The sequence below is a fragment of the Sorex fumeus genome, unplaced genomic scaffold (assembly GCF_029834395.1).
Source record: "Sorex fumeus unplaced genomic scaffold, SorFum_2.1 ptg000009l, whole genome shotgun sequence".
Lineage (NCBI taxonomy): Eukaryota > Metazoa > Chordata > Mammalia > Eulipotyphla > Soricidae > Sorex > Sorex fumeus.
In genome coordinates this window covers 33170835-33179118 of record NW_026606066.1, presented here as the reverse complement: position 1 = coordinate 33179118, position 8284 = coordinate 33170835, and positions in this window count along the sequence as shown.

Genomic DNA, 8284 nt, shown 5'->3' with positions numbered 1-8284 from the left:
CCATTTTCTGCTCTTTTCTGGAGAGTCTCTGAACTTCATCTTCGAGCTCACTGATTCTGTTCTCAGCCGCTGTTACTCTGCTGCTGAGGCCTTCCACTGAGCTTTTCAATTCGCCTACGAGATTTTTCAGGTCTGACATTTCTAATTGCATTTTCCTCATTTCTGCCTTCAGATCCTCTTGTCTTCTATTGGCATTGGTTTCCATTGTTTCTTTTAATTCCCTAAGCATGCTAAGTAGCTCCCTTCTGAATTCCTTGTCAGAGAGGTTGTCTAACACTACAGTACTGTTGGTGTCATCTGGGCTAGACTCTTCAATATGAATGTTTGGTGGGCTTTTGCGTTGCTTTACCATTGTGAGAGGTGTGGTTTAGTCCTTCACGTTCAGTGTTACTATTCTGCTTGATATGCAGTGTGAGTTAAGATAGGCTTATGAGTTATTGGCAACTGTGTTTCTAGTGGCTGAGCTAAAATAGAGAAGTTTCCATCTAAGAAGTTAGCTTATGGTTCCTATGGCATATGTAGTGTGAAAATATTTCGCGGCCGCGTCAGCGGCCGTGGCTCCGGAAATAGTCCCTGGCACTGGGCGAGGAGTTGGGAATGTCTCCTGTTTGGAATTGGAGCCGTTCAGCTTTGTTGCCCAGAGCTGGGCCTCTGTGCCCGTCCCACGCGGATCAGGGGTTGAAAACCGGCTGTCTAGGGGCTGTTTCTAGCTGCACGTGCCCAGAGAGGAACCCAGGCCCTTGGGGGCGGGCTGTACCTGTTGGAATTGGAGCCGTTCAGCTTTGTTGCCCAGAGCTGGGCCTCTGTGCCAGTCCCACGCGGATCAGGGGTTGAAAACCGGCTGTCTCGGGGCTGTTTCTAGCTGCGCGTGCCCAGAGAGGAACCCAGGCCCTTGGGGGCGGGCTGTACCTGTTGGAATTGGAGCCGTTCAGCTTTGTTGCCCAGAGCTGGGCCTCTGTGCCAGTCCCACGCGGATCAGGGGTTGAAAACCGGCTGTCTCGGGGCTGTTTCTAGCTGCGCGTGCCCAGAGAGGAACCCAGGCCCTTGGGGGCGGGCTGTACCTGTTGGAATTGGAGCCGTTCAGCTTTGTTGCCCAGAGCTGGGCCTCTGTGCCCGTCCCACGCGGATCAGGGGTTGAAAACCGGCTGTCTCGGGGCTGTTTCTAGCTGCGCGTGCCCAGAGAGGAACCCAGGCCCTTGGGGGCGGGCTGTACCTGTTGGAATTGGAGCCGTTCAGCTTTGTTGCCCAGAGCTGGGCCTCTGTGCCCGTCCCACGCGGATCAGGGGTTGAAAACCGGCTGTCTCGGGGCTGTTTCTAGCTGCGCGTGCCCAGAGAGGAACCCAGGCCCTTGGGGGCGGGCTGTACCTGTTGGAATTGGAGCCGTTCAGCTTTGTTGCCCAGAGCTGGGCCTCTGTGCCCGTCCCACGCGGATCAGGGGTTGAAAACCGGCTGTCTCGGGGCTGTTTCTAGCTGCGCGTGCCCAGAGAGGAACCCAGGCCCTTGGGGGCGGGCTGTACCTGTTGGAATTGGAGCCGTTCAGCTTTGTTGCCCAGAGCTGGGCCTCTGTGCCCGTCCCACGCGGATCAGGGGTTGAAAACCGGCTGTCTCGGGGCTGTTTCTAGCTGCGCGTGCCCAGAGAGGAACCCAGGCCCTTGGGGGCGGGCTGTACCTGTTGGAATTGGAGCCGTTCAGCTTTGTTGCCCAGAGCTGGGCCTCTGTGCCCGTCCCACGCGGATCAGGGGTTGAAAACCGGCTCAAGATAAAGAAACTTTTAAGGACAGAAAAATCAGTGATAAAAGAGAACTCAGAGTACTAACAAAAGATATGGAACAAAATACAGAAAAAAACTAATAAGCTAAGAAAACTCCATAAGCAGAAGGTAAAAATTTATATTTAGGGGCTGGAGAGATAGCACAGTGGGTAGGGCGTTTGCCTTGCACACGGCCAATTCGGGTTCGATTCCCAGCATCCCATATGGTCTCCTGAGCACCGCCAGGAGTATCTCCTGATCGTAGAGCCAGGAATAACCCCTGAGCATCGCCGGGTGTGACCCAAAAAGCAAAAAAAAAATTATATTTAAATAGAAAAAGTACAGAATTCAGTATGTCAAGGACTTTGACATAAAGGGAAGAGTTCTAAAAAATGTTATTGCATCATTTCAAATAGGGAAAAAATTCACTGAGCTTGATAACATAATGTACAAATGATTCAGGTTGAGAAGAGAGAAAAATAATATATTTTTAAAAACACAGAAGAATATACAACAGATTTAGAAAAGGTCAAATAATCCCAGAAGTAGGAGAGAAATATAAGGGAACATAATATTTATTCAAAGAAATAATAGCAATAATTTTCCAGACCTGCAAAAAGAACTAAATATACAAAAAATATCCATGAAGTAACAGGTACCTGATTGTCCAAACGTAAATAAACATACACCAAAACACAGAGTAGTGAAACTACTATTAAAGATAAATAGTTCCAACCACCACATATGTTCCCTGAGCACCAGCAAGAGTGACCCCTGGGCAGAGAGTCAGGAATATCCCAGAGTACTGCTGGGTGTGGCCCAAAACGCACTCCACCCTCTGAAAAAATTCAAAATACAAAAATAATAATGAAAGAAGAAAGCAATAAGTGGTATAAGGAAGAAAACATAAAGGCTTCCCATCAAAGATTAATCAGATTTCTTATAAGATTTCTCATTGAGTAAACAAGATGCAATCACTTGATCACTTGACATCCCATTACACATTGATTTGCTCAAGCAAGCACCAGTAACGTCTCCATTTGTCCCTGTTGCGTGCAGCTATAGCCCAGTGGCGCCTGCTCACTCCAGGAACACCAAGAGCCTCAAATCGATCGTTCAGGGTCTTGATGAAGAAATCTGACCATCTCATAGGTGGGTGACCACGCGATCTTTTTTTTTTTTTTTTTTTTTTTTTGCTTTTTGGGTCACACCCGGCGATGCACAGGGGTTACTCCTGGCTCTGCACTCAGGAATTACCCGTGTCGGTGCTCAGGGAACCATATGGAATGCTGGGAATCGAACCCGAGTTGGCCACATGCAAGGCAAATGCCCTACCCGCTGTGCTATTGCTCCAGCCCCCACGTGATCTTTTGACGTCCCGTGGAATCCAGACTGTAATGGCTCTAGTCCAGTGGTCATCTCCAAATCTCATTACATGTCCAGCCCATCTGATCTTCAATGCCTTGGCAAACGAGACAGCGTCCCTGATTCTTGACCATCAGTGGAGGTCAGAACTCCGGATTCTTTCTCTCACTTGAGTGAAGCATAATACTCCAAGCATAGCTCTTTCAATTCCTCTTTGGGAGACCCAAAGAGCGTTCTCATCCTGTTTTCATAGGGCCCAGGTCCCTGAGATGTATGTTAATGCAGGAAGAACAGTGTAATCTAAGAGAGGGAGGGAGGGAGGGAGGAAGGGAAAGAAGGAGGGAGGAAAAGAAGGAAGGAAGGCCCTTAATGCAAGTGACACATTAAAAGGAAATTTGTTTTATTTTGGTTTGGTTTAATTTAGCTTGGGTTTTTAGGCAATAGCCAGTGGTGCCCAGGGCTTACTCCTGGCTCTATAATCCTGGAGGTGCCAGGATGGTGTTTGGGGGCATATATAGTGACAGGAATTGAATTGATCTGTCTCAAAGCAAAAACACTCCCTGCTATATTATTGCTCCAGCCCCCAAAACTCCAGTATTAATAAACAAAAACCTGTTAGATTTCCATATGCAAAATAATGAACTGTCAGAAGGAGAAATGACCAAAAAAAATCTCATTTGTAATTTCATCAAAAAGAATTAAATATCTTGGTTAAATTCGGCCAAAGAAAGGAAAGACTTGGTCTTGAAGAACTATGTACTTGTACATGAAGAACTATGGAATTAATGAATAATAATTTAAAAAACCACAGAAGACACAAAGAGATGGATAAGTATTTTGTGCTCCTCATATAGAATAATATACATTGTTGACATTGCTATATTACATAAAGCATTCTTCTATATGTATATAGGAGTTCACCACAATCTCTCAAAGTTCCATTGGCAATAGTCACACAAGTAGAAATAGGATGCAGAAATAAAAATGAAAATAGAAATAGGAAAAAACCATAAACTATTTGAGATTACAAAAAAAGACAAAAACAAACAAAAATACCTCCTGAGTAGAGGCACCTGTTGTCTGTGTTTATTCTAGGTTTTTTGAGTTCAGGGAGATATGGGCAATGAAGAGAAGTCATTACCTTAGCAGAAGGAGTTAACTGATCAAAAAATAGAAGGTTTGTGTTTCAAAAAGGCTGAACCAGTTGGCATTTCCACCAGCAGTGAAGGAGAGTTCCCTTCTCCCCATATCCACACCAACACTGGTTGCTTTTGTTCTTTTGGATGTGCGCCAATCTCTGTGGTGTGAGATAATTGTTGTTTTGACCTTCAACTCCCTAATGATTGGTGATGAAAATCATTTTTTCATGTGCCTTTTGGCCATTTGAATTTCTTCTTTGAGAAAGTTTGTGGTGGGAATGCCAACTGGTTCAGCCTTTGTGGAAAATAATATGGACATTTCTCAAAAACTAGAAATTCAGCTCCCATTTGACCCTGCAATACCACTTCTGGAAATATATTCGAGAGATGCAAAAAATACAGTAGAAATGACATCTGCACTTGTATATTTATTGCAGCACTATTTACAATAGTTAGAAAAAACTATTTACGATAGTTAGAAAAAACCCCGAGTGCCTGGGTAAATGACTGGGTAAAGAAACTATGGTACTTCTACACAATGGAATACTATGCAGCTGTTAGAAAAGATGAAATCGTCAAATTTGCATATCAGTGGATCGACGTGGAGAGTATCATGCTAAGTGAAATGAGTCAGAGAGAGGGACAGACAAAGAATAACTGCACTCATTTGTGGAATATAAAGTAACATAATGGGAGACTAACACCTAAGGATAGTAGAGGATGGCTCCACTGCTTGGAAGCTGGCCTTACATGCTGGGAGCAAAGTCTCCTGGGATAGAGAAATGACCACCAAGTAAATGATGCTTTAGGGCTTGATTGGGATGAAAGATGAGTGCTGAAAGTAGACTATGGACCAAACATGATGGACGCTTAGTACCTGTATTGCAAACCATAACACCCAAAAGGAGAGAGAAAGTAAAAGGGAATGTGCCTGTCACAGAAGCAGGGGAGGAATGGGGTGGGGGTGCCGGGAAGGATACTGGAAATATTGGTAGTGGAGAATGGGCACTGGTGGAGGGATGGGTACTCAATCATTGTATGACTTACAAGTAATCAGGAATGTTTGTAAGTCTATAACTGTATCTCATGGTGATTCATTAAAAAATTAAATTTTGATTCAGCTGAAGAGAAGAACAACATGAAGGGCGAGATCCACAGATCCCGAAGGAAAAAAAAAACAGGTTCCAAAAAGAGCCGAGATCATCGGGAAGCCCCAGATGGGGTAGGTACCGCATCCCGCCTCCCCCAGATGGAACCCCGGTGACCAGAAGCCTCTACAACCACAGCTCGAGTATGCGGAAACTTGGACTTTTCCTCAAATGTGCCAGGACTGCAACTCCCAGGTAACCTCAGATTCCGGAAGTCACGCCCACAGCCCGCCCCCCAGCGCCATATTTACAGCATTCAGCTGAAGAGAAGAACAACACGGAGGGCGGGATCCACAGATACCGAAGGGAAAAAAAAAAAAACAGGTTCCAAAAAGAGCCGAGATCATCAGGAAGCCCCAGATGGGGTAGGTACCGCATCCCGCCTCCCCCAGATGGAACCCCGGTGACCAGAAGCCTCTACAACCACAGCTCGAGTATGCGGGAACTTGGACTTTTCCTCAAATGTGCCGGGACTGCAACTCCCAGGTAACCTCAGATTCTGGAAGTCACGCCCACAGCCCGCCCCCCAGCGCCATATTTACAGCATTCAGCTGAAGAGAAGAACAACATGGAGGGCGGGATCCACAGATTCCGAAGGAAAAAAAAAAAACAGGTTCCAAAAAGAGCCGAGATCATCGGGAAGCCCCAGATGGGGTAGGTACCGCATCCCGCCTCCCCCAGATGGAACCCCGGTGACCAGAAACCTCTACAACCACAGCTCGAGTATGTGGGAACTAGGACTTTTCCTCAAAACCGCGCGGCCGCGTGAGCGGCTGCACGACATCTCTCTATATACAAAGTGATCCATGGGAAGTAAATGACCCAACGTTTCTCTCTGAAAATCATAGTTAAGTTTGGAGCACGGCCACAGCCCAGAAACACAAGGACTTAATGCATAACCCAGCAGCTTGGAGCAGAAAAGTGAACGGGCTATGCGTTAATCCAGGCCATCATGACTGTCCGGAGGGGAAAGGGTGTTGCCCCATTCGCCTTCTCCTCTCTGGAAAGAAAGATGGCGGCCACATGGGAGCCTTGTGGACAGCAGGTATGAGCCGGGGGTGTGGGGGCGACTAAAACCTCATGGGAAAGGGGGCGTTCTGGTCCATCCTTCACGCCCTACCGAGGTCACCAGTTGCCCCCCGCGAGTGGCTCTCCAGCACGGCCACAGCCCCAGAAGCACAAGGACTTAATGCAGAACCCAGCAGCTTGGAGCAGAAAAGTGAAAGGACTATGCGTTAATCCAGGCCATCATGACTGTCCGGAGGGGAAAGGGTGTTGCCCCATTCGCCCTCTCCTCTCTGGAAAGAAAGATGGCAGCCACATGGGAGCCTTGTGGACAGCAGGTATGAGCCGGGGGTGTGGGGGCGACTAAGGCCTCATGGGAAGGGGGGCGTTTCGGTCCGCCCTTCACGCCCTACCTAGGCCACCACTTGCCCGCCATGAGCGGCTCTCCAGCACGGCCACGACTCCAGAGCACAGAAACCAATTTCTTAACTATCTGACTTTCAGTAGAAATACTTCCAGGGTCAATAAGTAAAATAGCAGAAATCCAAAACCAACATATAATTCTTGAACCCAGCTCTAGAAAGCAAATCACTTCACAATGCTTTGTCAGCATGTCTGATTCGGGGGGGGGGGTAAACTCTAAATAATAGTGGTGAATCTTTTATTGAAACAATGAATCTAATCAAAGCAGATAGAGTGTTAACTAGAATTCATCTGCCCCACAGGGACTGGGAGGGGTGGGGGGTGGGGTTTTATTGGGGTTCTTCATGGTAAAAAATAAGTTTTGGTAAAGGGAAATGTGCTTGATATTTGCATGACTGAGACCTAAACCTGAAAGCTTTGTAACCTTTCCCATGGTGATTCAATTAATAAATAAGTAAATTTAAAAAAAAAATTAAATTTTGAAAAGAGAGAGGGTTTGAAGCTACATAAAGTGGTCAAATAAGAATATTTGTAGTACTCAGTTCATCCACTTGTGTACGTCAGTACTTCCTTGTCCAACAGACTGCATCTGGGGCAAAAGTAAAAATACTGAGTGTGAAGGGAAATTATTTTGAGTCTTAAATTTCATACAAGTAGGGTATTCACAGGTTTAATAACTAATACTGGTAGAAGTGGAAGTTAAACCTGAGGGTAACATGTAATGAATAGTGAAGAGGGTGAAGAAATTCAGTTCTGACTTAAGACCAACTACAAAGATGGAAACTTTATAGTTTATTCAAAAGACTCTCTCCTCTAAATGTCTCTTCAGAATCAGAGGCTCACCAGCACCCTGGAGAAACAATTCCCTAGATGTGGAATTTACACGATGCAAAATGTCTTCTGTTCAGGGTCGAATATACTGACATCTCCCCCTAAACATGATCATCTAATCTTTGATAAGGGGGCAAGAAATGTGAAGTGGAGCAAGGAAAGCCTCTTTAACAAATTCTGATGGCAAAACTGGAGAGCTACATGCAAAAAAGTGGGCTCAGATCTCTCCCTAACACCAAGGACAAAAGTAAGATCAAAATGGATTAAAGACCTCAACATCAGACAGGAATCCATAATGTTTATTGAAGACAAAATTGGCAAAACCCTCCATGACATTGAAGCTAATAGTATCTTCAAAGATGTCACACCACTGGCCAAGCAAGTGAAAACAGATATAGACAAATGGGACTCTCTTAAACTAAGAAGCTTCTGCACCTCAAAAGAAACAGTGACCAAAATACAAAGACAGTCTATAGAATGGGAAAGGATATTCTCCGAATACACATCTGACAGGGGGTTGATATCAAGGATATACAAAATACTGGTTGCACTCCACAAGAAGAAAACAACCAACCCCATCAAAAAATGGGGCGACGAAATGAACAGAAACTTTCTCAAAGAAG